Source organism: Chionomys nivalis, chromosome 6, assembly GCF_950005125.1.
Source record: "Chionomys nivalis chromosome 6, mChiNiv1.1, whole genome shotgun sequence".
Lineage (NCBI taxonomy): Eukaryota > Metazoa > Chordata > Mammalia > Rodentia > Cricetidae > Chionomys > Chionomys nivalis.
This window is the reverse complement of record NC_080091.1, coordinates 42,479,806-42,490,184: the sequence shown is the minus strand read 5'-3', so window position 1 is coordinate 42,490,184 and position 10,379 is coordinate 42,479,806.

Below are 10,379 nucleotides of genomic sequence, written 5' to 3'. Positions count from 1 at the left end.
TCAACATTAGTTCTGAGGCGTGCTAAAAATATTCAAATACAGATGGGGTGTAGAAACCAGGCCTCTTAGACTAGGCAGCTGGGAAATACAAAAGCAGCCACATGAACGAGCCCCAGATTCACTTTATGGAAGGAAAAACTCATTTTCCTCCTTTTCACATTTTTTTTTGTCTTTTCAGGAAACACAAAGCCTGTTATAATTGGATTATTCTTGTCCTATTTATCTAAGTATCAGGTGGAAAATATCCTGCAATTAATCTTTTCAATTCTCTGAACCTATGATTGTAAGAGAGATTTAATTTCATTTGCTGAATGAAACAACTGGAAGGCTCAGGATTCTGTTCAATTAAAGAAGTATTTATCCCAGGCTGGAGAGATGGCTCAGCAGTTAAGAGCACTGGAGTTCAGTTCCCAGCACTCACACCAGGCAGCTCACCACCACGTACATGTAATCCCAGCTCCAAGGGCTCTGACACCCTCTCCTGGCTTCTAGGTACTGCATACATACGCCATATGACACATGACACACAGACACATAAATAAAAGATACAAACAAACCTTTACAAAAGAAAACAGAAATGTTTACCAGCCATCCTGATGACCCAGATCTTCACTCTTAACTACTTCAAGAACTGAGGCAGGAGGATTGAAAGTTTAAGACTGGTCTGAAGCCGGGCGGTGGTGGCGCACGCCTTTAATCCCAGCACTCGGGAGGCAGAGGCAGGCGGATCTCTGTGAGTTCGAGACCAGCCTGGTCTACAAGAGCTAGTTCCAGGACAGGCTCCAAAACCACAGAGAAACCCTGTCTCGAAAAACAAAAACAAAACAAACAACAAAAAAAAAGGCTGGTCTGAATGACTTAATGAGACTCTGTCTCAAAAAGTAGAACAAACCAGGCAGTGGTGGCGCACACCTTTAATCCCAGCACTAGGGAGGCAGAGGCAAGCAGATCTCTATGAGTTCGAGGCCAGCCTGGGCTACAGAGTGAGTTCCAGGACAGGCTCTAAAGCTACACAGTGATATGGGATTCCCCTCCATATGCTGTGAATACCATTGGTTAATAAAGAAGCTGCTTTGGGCCTATTGTAGTGCAGAATAGGGCAAGGTGTGAATTCCAAGCAGAAGTCAGAGAGAAGTCATGTAGCCACTGAAGGAGACAGACACCCTGGAACTTTGCCACTAAACCACAAACCCCGTGGTAAAATATAAAATAATAAAAATGGGTTAATTTAAGATATAAGAGCTAGCTAGCGATATGCTTAAGTGATTGGCCAAGCAGTGTTGTAATTAATACAGTTTCTGTGTGATCATTTTGGGTCTGGGCAGCTGGGAATGAGCAAACAGCTTCCACCTACAATACAGAGAAACCCTGTCTCAAAAAATCAAACAAACAAAAAGTAAAATGAATACTGGGAACAACTGGTCTAGTCTACAAAGATCCTATATCTAAATTATGACTCATTTGCAGGTATTAGGAGTAAGGACTTACCAAACCATTTGAGGGCACATTGTTCAACCACACCAGGATGCCAAGTAGATGGTGCTGGTTGGGGACACCTCTTGAAGGAAGTGACATCTTAAATATTAAAGGTAGCATCCAGTCAGTCCTGTTTCTATAGACACAAATACTAGGACTCTCATAAGATCCAGAACCTTCTCAGGCCTGGGAGAGCAGCAAACAAGTCTTGGTGGCCAGCATCTCTTGAGTGCCAGTCTTGTGTGGGGGCATCAGGATGGAGAGGGGGATGTACTGTTGATCAGCAAAGGCTCTGCCTTCAAAGCAGCAGTGAACGTGATTTTAGCTGGACAACCTGGTGTGACTTGGGGCAAGAAACCCACCCAGCTCCTCCTGTTGGTTTACTCAAGCATAACCTGAGAGCCACAGCAGAACTCACCTCCAACCACCGATTATTAGTTAAAGTTAGTGCAGCAAGGGAACTCACAGGGATGCCTGCAAGGTGTGGGAAACAGGATGGATTCTGCCAGAAAAGTTAGCTGGGACCCCTACTCAGCTCACACTTACCAAACCTGCCACATATCACAGAATATCAGAGGCTTGTGACTATGTCTGTATATTGGAAAACAAGGTGTGGGCTGGACCACATCTCTCTGACACCTGCAGGCCTTTCTGGCACACACGGGCAATAGCAATTCTTGGCACTCTCTGGCTGGTAGCCACAGCTCAGCTGTCTAGCTCTCTGATCGTATGTGTGTGTCTCTCTCTCTGGGGTCTCTCTTTCTGAGGTCCTCACCCCTGTTTCACTCTCACGACATCATCTTTACTAATCATACCTACAGTGACTCACTTCAAAACAAGTTCAAAACTCTGAGGTCTGGGGATCAAGGACCATAACAATATACCTTTGAAGGACACAATTCATGCTATATAAATATTGGGAACATTTTTCGGCATGTGACCTTAGGACTATCCAATGTTTTCCCAGTTGCTTCATGGTCCCAATGCTTTCCCCCAGAGTCCTGCCCCAAGAGATCCAAGACCCTGGGAGCATCTCTTGATTCTGTGGTCTGTGAAGAAGATAATTAGAAGGACATCTTGTCAGAAAGCTGAGTACATCACAAATCCCTACTGTGCCTCTTCCAACCATCAACAACCCTGCCTGGTGGAGATGGCTACCCTACTTGTAGAGGAGTTGTTTGCATCTCAAAGTCAGACCTTTAAGCCTGTCATGCATGGGATCCAGTCCAGTCCAGTTCCCAGCCACACCTACCCTCCATCTGTCTATCACTGCAGGTGTGAGTAGCACCCCAGACTTCAGCTTTAGGAAATCTCCTTGCAAGGCACAGTCTGTCTGTCCCAGTTTGATTTCTGGTGCTATGATAAAAACACTGAGGGAAAATCAGCTTGGATAGCAAAGGGTTTTGGTGCTGGAGAATTGTCTGTATTCTGTCAATCATGTTTTAAATAAATGCTGATTGGCCAGACAGGAAGCATAGGCAGGTCAACCAGATAGGAAGTAGAGGCAGGGTAATGAGAACAGGAGTATGCTGAGAAGCAGGAAGCTCCCTCCACAGTCCCGCCCAGACCACCAAGAAGCAAGATGTAACCTACTTGGCTGAGAAAGGTACCGAGTCATGTGGCTAACATAGTTAAGGATTATGGGGTAATACAAAGCCTGAGCTAATGGGCCAATTAGTTTATAACCTAATGCAGACTCTCCGTGTGATTTTCTTTGGGGCTTGCTGGCTGTGGGAAACTGGGCAGGACATAAACCCCAACAAGCCTGACCCTCATGTTATGGGGTTTATTTGGCTTAGAAGTCATAGTTCATCATCAGTGGGAACCATGGCAGAAATTCATGGCAGGAGTGTGAAGCAATAACCATGGAGGGATGCTGTCATGGGCTTGCTGCCTCTGGCTTGCTCATATCCTTCCCCTAGCCTGCTACCATCTTCCTAGAGATGGAACCCCAGACTTGGGCTAGACACTCCCCACATCGATGAGGAAGGAAGAAAATGCCCCACCGACCAGTCTGAGGAAGGCAATTCCTCAGTTGAGACTCCTTCTCACCTCATGAAGCCTCTGGGGCCTGACCACACCATGGCAAACGTTATGAATTAGAGAACATGGATCCTGACACTTCAGGCAGAAGTCATTGAAAAGTCATTTAAGAAAGCTCTATTGAGGGCTGGAGAGATGGCTCAATGGTTTCCAAAGGTCTTGAGTTCAATTCCCGGCAACCACATGGTGGCTCACAACCATCTGTAATGAGGTCTGGTGTCCTCTTCTGGCCTGCAGGCACATACACTGACAGAATATTGTCTATATAATAAATAAATAAATAAATAAATAAATAAATAAATATTAAAAAAGAAAGCTTTATTGAGGCACCAGTGTGCAGACAGACCCCCCAATAACAACAAATGACTGAAGCCATTCGACACTGTCACTCAGAATTGCTATGCTAAATCAACTCTGCTTACAAGGTGCTTCAAATGTGTGTGTGTGGACATCCAAGTGCACCAGGTGCTCAGCTCAGGAGAGGCCAAACCACTGTCCAGTGTCTTCTTTTCCCTATCAAGTCCATTTATTGTTGTCCAGCTATGCATGGGAGCAGAGCCTGCTTGGTCTTCGTCAGCCTACCTGGAGTCACCAAAGAAAGCTGACTCTGGTTCTCCCAGCAGCTGTCAAATGTCAATAACTCCTCAGCTGGTAGTGGGAGTCTGCACTCATCTTCCTACCCACTCTCTGTGCTGGGATTTTTGACTGACTTGAGCTTGCTCAACGCTGGATGGGTAAGGAGGTAAGGTGGAAAGAATGGTCGTGGGAGGAGTGGGGGAGGTAAATATGAGCCAAATTCATTATATGATGTTCTCAAAGAATTAATAAGAATATTCTTAGATTACTATCCAGAACTAGTGAAATGGCTCCGTGGATAAAGTTGCTTGCCAAAAACCCAATGACCTGAGTTTGACTCCTGGGACGCGCACAGTAAAAGGAGAAGACAGATTGCTGCAAGTTGTCTTCTGACCTCCACATGCATGTTGTGGTGTCCTCATAGGCACACACAGACCTGTGTGCAACTATGTAAATGCAATTAAGAAAAATCACCATAAGGGGCAGGAGAGATGGCTCAGTGGCTAAAAGCACCGAACGCTCTACCAAAGGATCCAGGCAGGTTCAATTCTCAGCTCCCACAAGTAACTCACAACTATCTGCAGCTTCAATTCCAGGGGATCCAATACCATCACATGGACATACATGCAGGCAAACATGAATGTACATAAAATAAAAATAAATAATTTTTAAAAAGAAACAAAAAGAGAATCACTGTGCCAAATCTTAGTAAAGCTATACTGGACTCTTCAACATGATCCTATGTTTTTATGATAGCATGAGGCTCAAGCAGAAAGCAAGAGTCCATGGAAACAAGGAGCATAGTGCAAGAGACTTCACTCATAGTCAGTGGAAGATCACAGGTGAGATAAGGTTGGTAGGCATCGCCTCTCCTGACTTCACACATGAGAGGACATCCCTGGAAGACTCTTGACACAAAGGACATGCTCAGTAAGTGTTGACTCATGTTTCTGTCCCACCAGGTCCCCACAGTCATTAAGTCCCAAAGAAATTACATAGAAGTCTACATTAATTATAAACTGATTGGCCTAGTAGTTCAAGCTTCTTATTCACTCTTATACCTTATATTAGCCCATAATACTTATCCATGTTAGCCATGTGGCTTGGTACCTTTTTCAGCGAGGCAGTCACATCTTTCTTGCTCTGTGTCTGTGTGATGACTGCAGACTGAATCTTTCCTCTTCCCAGAATTCTCCTATTCTCGTGGCCCCACCTATACTTCCTGCCTGGTTGTCCCACCTATACTTCTTGCCTGGCTACTGGCCAATCAGCGTTTTATTAAAATACAATTGACAGGGTACAGGGCATTGTCCCACAGCAAGTAAGCACCATGCATGGTCATAGAGACATAAATGACGACATTGAGAGATCACCCTACCCCACACAACCTCAATGAGATTCATAAGAATTCTTTAAAATGGTTATCCTGGGAGCTGGAGAGATGACTCAGAGATTAAAAACACATACTGATCTTCCAGAAGACCAGAGTCCAATTCCTCATTGCCCAATTATCTTGCAACCACCTGGAACTCCATCTCCAGGAAGATCCAACTCCTCTGGTCTCTATAGCACAGTACAAATGCACGTACCTACACACAGTCACACACACATATACAAATACTTAAAAATAATAAAATTAAAACATAATGCAATCATCCCCATCTTACATATTATAATATCAAGGATCAGAGTGGCACTGTAACTAGTCTATAGCCACACAGCTGGTGAGGGTCAGTTCCAGCCAAGACTCTCAAGGTGTGTATATGTCACTAAGCATTTCAGTAACCCTTCTAACCTAAGTAGTGAAAAAGTAAGGGACCACAGATACTTGATAACTTGATAATATAAGATGGTTTTCTTTTTAACCTAAGAGTGTGTTTTCAAAGAGGGGGGAATGAGGATGAAGGCCCCAAGAGTTCATGGGACCCGTAAGGGTCTCCATGCAGGATTAGAATTTCAGCACCAAGAACAGCGCCTGTCTACATCGCAGCGCCCTCTGGTGGCAGACATAGGGACGAACAGGATGCAACACGAAAGAAGAGTGGGAAAGAAAAGTGGGGGTAGAGGAACAGAAAATGGTGCAAGGCACAAGAACAGAGGCCTCTAAAAGCACCCGAAGGCTCACACTCTTCAGAGACCCTGGTGGTAGAAGCTTGCACAAACCAGACGTGGGTTTACACCGTCGGTCTTCTGTGAGGGTCAGCTTTAATAATTGACTCATTGCATTCTAGAACCATCTGGAAAGAATCCCAGGGAGGGATTTTCTTCATTGAATTGCTTTGTGGAGATCGTCTTAATTAAATCAATTGAGACAGAAGAATTGAGAGAGCACCATTCCCTAGGCAGGGGACCTTGAAATGTGTAAGAGTAGAAACGTCGAGTAGAGCAGTCGAGCAAGCAAGCATGCACGCATGCATTCTCTCCTGCCCTTGACTGTGGGTGTCAGGGGTCTCAGGCTCCTGTCGCAGCGACTGCCTAACCCCATTTTCCCTAAGTGACTTGGTGTCTGGTATCTTCACCGCAGCAACAGAAGCACAACTATGGCCTTCTTCAAGCGCACAGATCACTGTGGTGACCCTGCCACACTTGCTCCACCTGTGCCACCCCCTCCTGCCTATGTCAGGCTCCTGTGCTCCAGAAAGTAAACACAGGGCTCTCTGTACATAACCACAGCATGGCTGACACTCTAATAAGCAACAATAGCTCTTTGTTCTCATCCACCAGAGGCCCTGACCACTAGACAATGGGCCAGCAGACACGGAGTATTCACAAGGAACAGTTTGGGACACTCACCTCATCTATACAAAGAATTCCTGCCAGGAGAACAGGGTGAGATTCCATGTAATAAAACCCCTTCTCAGGGCTGGAGAGACGGTTCAGTGGTTAAGAGCACTAAGCGGGGCGGTAGTGGCACACACCTTTAATCCCAGCATTTATGAGGTAGAAGCAGGTGGATCTCTGAGAGTTCAAAGCCAACCCAGTCTACAGAGCTAGTTCCAGGACAGGCTCCAAAGCAACACAGAGAAACCCTGCCTCAAAAAAAAATAAAAAATAAAAATAAGCAAACAAAAGAGCACTAGCTGCTCTTGCAGAGGACCCAGGTTCAATTCCCAGCACCCACCTGGTGGCTCATAATCACCATAACTCAAGTTCCAGGGAATCTAATGCCCTCTTCTGACTTCCACAAGCACCATGCATACATGTAACAAATAATATACATGCAGACAGAACATTCATACACACAATAAATAAATACAAATATTAAAATAATAAAACCCCTTTAGACTCCACATTACAGAATGCAGAGAAGCCTGGGAGACTGTTGACAGAGGCTGCTAGTTCATTTCCTGTCTGCCCAGACTTGAGATAATCCCACTGAAACTATGTCAATTGCAATACTGTTTGGCTGATAGCTTAAGCATATTTCTAGCTTGCTCTTACATCTTAAATTAACCCATTTCTATTCTTTTATATTTTACCACGAGGCTCATGGCCTACCAGAAAGGTTCCAGCTGGCGGCTCACGTCTTTCTCCTCTGGCAGCTACATGGTGTCTCCCTGACTCTGCCTACTCTATATATATATCTCTTCCAGCCTGGCTATATTCTGTTAAGCCATTGGCCGAAAGTAGCCTTATTCATTAACCAATAAAAGCAATACATATACAGAAGGACTTCCCACACCAGGAGACATGTCCACGACCCTGCATGAAAGCTCTGTCCAGAAGGTAGGGTACCCTCTGGGGCTGAGGACTAAGTGTTTGCAGTGGGTTCACACGATATGTAAAAGGTTTATCTTTCTAACCTGTGGTGCAGAAACCCTCACGCACCCACGCAAGAAAACACAAAGCCATCTTGCCTCTCTCACATCTCACAGAGGACATTGTACAAAAGGGACCAGAGGACTAATTAAAAACCAGTAGCTAGGATTCAGCATTCTAATCTTGGGGCGAGTATGAATTGGAATCATAGCAGAAACTACTGGGATGGCAGATGTGGTCACATGACATTTAAGGGTCCAACAAGAGGCCCCGTATACTCTCCAGCTAACTGGAACAAGAATATATGGCTTTCATAAATGACACACATAGGATATATGAGACTGACGTGTTTTCCCAGCCAGGGTGTGCTCTGCAGCAGACACTGCCTTGGAAGGTTTGTGGCTGACCTGGCCCTGGCAGCTCTAGTTTGAGCTTTTCCCAAGACAAGATCCCAGGCAGATACTGGAAGAAACACACTCAGGTGACATTGCAAAACTGAGCCTTAAAAAGCTTTTTTAAAAAAAAGCGACAAAGCAAACCCTCACCATGTGCCACCACCAGACACTTTTTTTTTTTTTCAATTTATCACTTTGCTGTTTGCAGCAGAACGTGCAACTGAGATCTTGGGGACGGAGGCAGTGGTTAATCCCCAGGCCAGGGTTCCAGAGCCTCTTCACCCTTTGCCTGTGTAACCTTGGACAAGTCATTCTGCCTCTATAAGTCTTGTCCCCATTGGCAAAGTAAGACTGAACGTCTGCCTTTGCCCTCTCTGGTCCCTATGGCTCCCAGCTGCCATAAAGGATCACAGTTTTGATCCGTTCTATTTTCCATTTACCATTCCACATCTCCAGCCAGGACCCTCAGGACCTCAGCCAGGACCCTCAGGACCCTCAGCCAGGACCCTCCAAACCCTCAGCCAGGACCCTCAGGACCTTCAGCCAGGACCCTCAGGGCCCCCAGCCAGGACCCTCAAGACCCTCAGTCAGGACCCCTCAGGAGCACATGAAGTCCCATTGACCTCTCCACCCTCACCTCCCAGTGTCTCCTCCACTAACCTTACCCTGGCTACCCCCAACCCATGTCCTTCAGCAAACACCAGCACTCCCACGGTTTGAGTCTACACTGTTGCTGACCCATCTGCCAGGAATCTCCTCCACCATGACCCCCTCCTCCATCCTCACTGCCCAGCTTCATGGATCTCCTCTGGAAGGACCCCCTGCCCTGGATAGACCTGGCAATCCTCACTCCCTGCAGCAGGCTCTGGGCTGCCAGGGACCAGGATTTTTCCAAGGCCTTCCTCCACCCCTTCCCATTTTCCCAGCTCTCCTCGTCTCTAAGCTGGGCAGCCTAGTGGTTAGGCAGGAAGCTCTACATCTCAAATCCCAGCCACTCCACACGTGAGTACCTCAAGTAAGTTTTGTACCCTTTTACCTGTTTACCCTTGACCCAGGCAGGGACAAGAAACATGGAGGGCCAGGCAGTGGTGGCACACACCTTTAATCCCAGAACTCATTAGTCAGATGGATCTCTGTGAGTTCGAAGTTAGCCTGGTCAACAGAGTGAGTTCCAGGATAGTCAGGGCTACACAAAGAAACCCAGTCTTGAAAAACAAAAACATCAAGAGAAAAGAGAGAAGAAAAAAGGAAAAGGGAAACAGAGGGTTCTCAGGGAAGTGGGTACTTGGTTGGTCCTGACGTGCATGACTGTCCAGGGCCCTGCCTGAGTTTCTTTCCCTTGTTACTACGGTAAGATAGATACTCTGAGAAAAGCAGGGTGCCTGGAGGGAGGAAGGGGGAGCAAATGACACTGGCTCACAGTGCAAGGTTCGGGGGCTCGGCCACCTGTGCTTTTCTCTGATTCTAACTGTGCATGTTTCATGTGGCCACTGTAACAAATCTGCACACATTCAATGGCTCTGGGCAGCACAAAACACCTCGCCTGATAGTTCTTGGAGTCAGAAATCTGAAGTCCGTGTACTAGTCCCAGGTCCTAGTGTGGTACATGCAGGCCATCCCCATGGGGGTCTTGTGGAACTGGTTCTCCTCACCTACCAGCTCCTTGAGGCTGCCCATCATCATGGCTTGGCTCCTCTCTCCCCACCTAAAGCCAGCAATGGCCTGTTGAGACTTCTGGAGACTCTTCCTTCCTCTTTTTCACATCAGTTGCTTCACTGTCGCAAAAAAAAAAAAAAAAAAAAAAAAAAAAAAAAAAAAAAAAAAATGCCCTGACAAACACAATTAAGAAAGAAAGGCTTTGCTTTGCTTCCAGTTCCAGCAGGGAGAGTTCATCAGAGCTGGGAAGATATGGTAGCAGGGGCTTGAGGCTGGCCTGGCAGGAAACAGTGGTCACATTTCATCCCTACTCAGGAAGCAGAGAGAGGAAGAGAGAGGAAGGAGGATGGGGGGAGAGAGTGCTTACTCAGAGAACAACCTGTTTTCAGGTCGTATTTGCCGAGGGGGTAAGTGAACAAGTCGAACAGGCCAGAGTCACAGCTCTGGCCCCACACTTCCCAGGAACCCCAAACC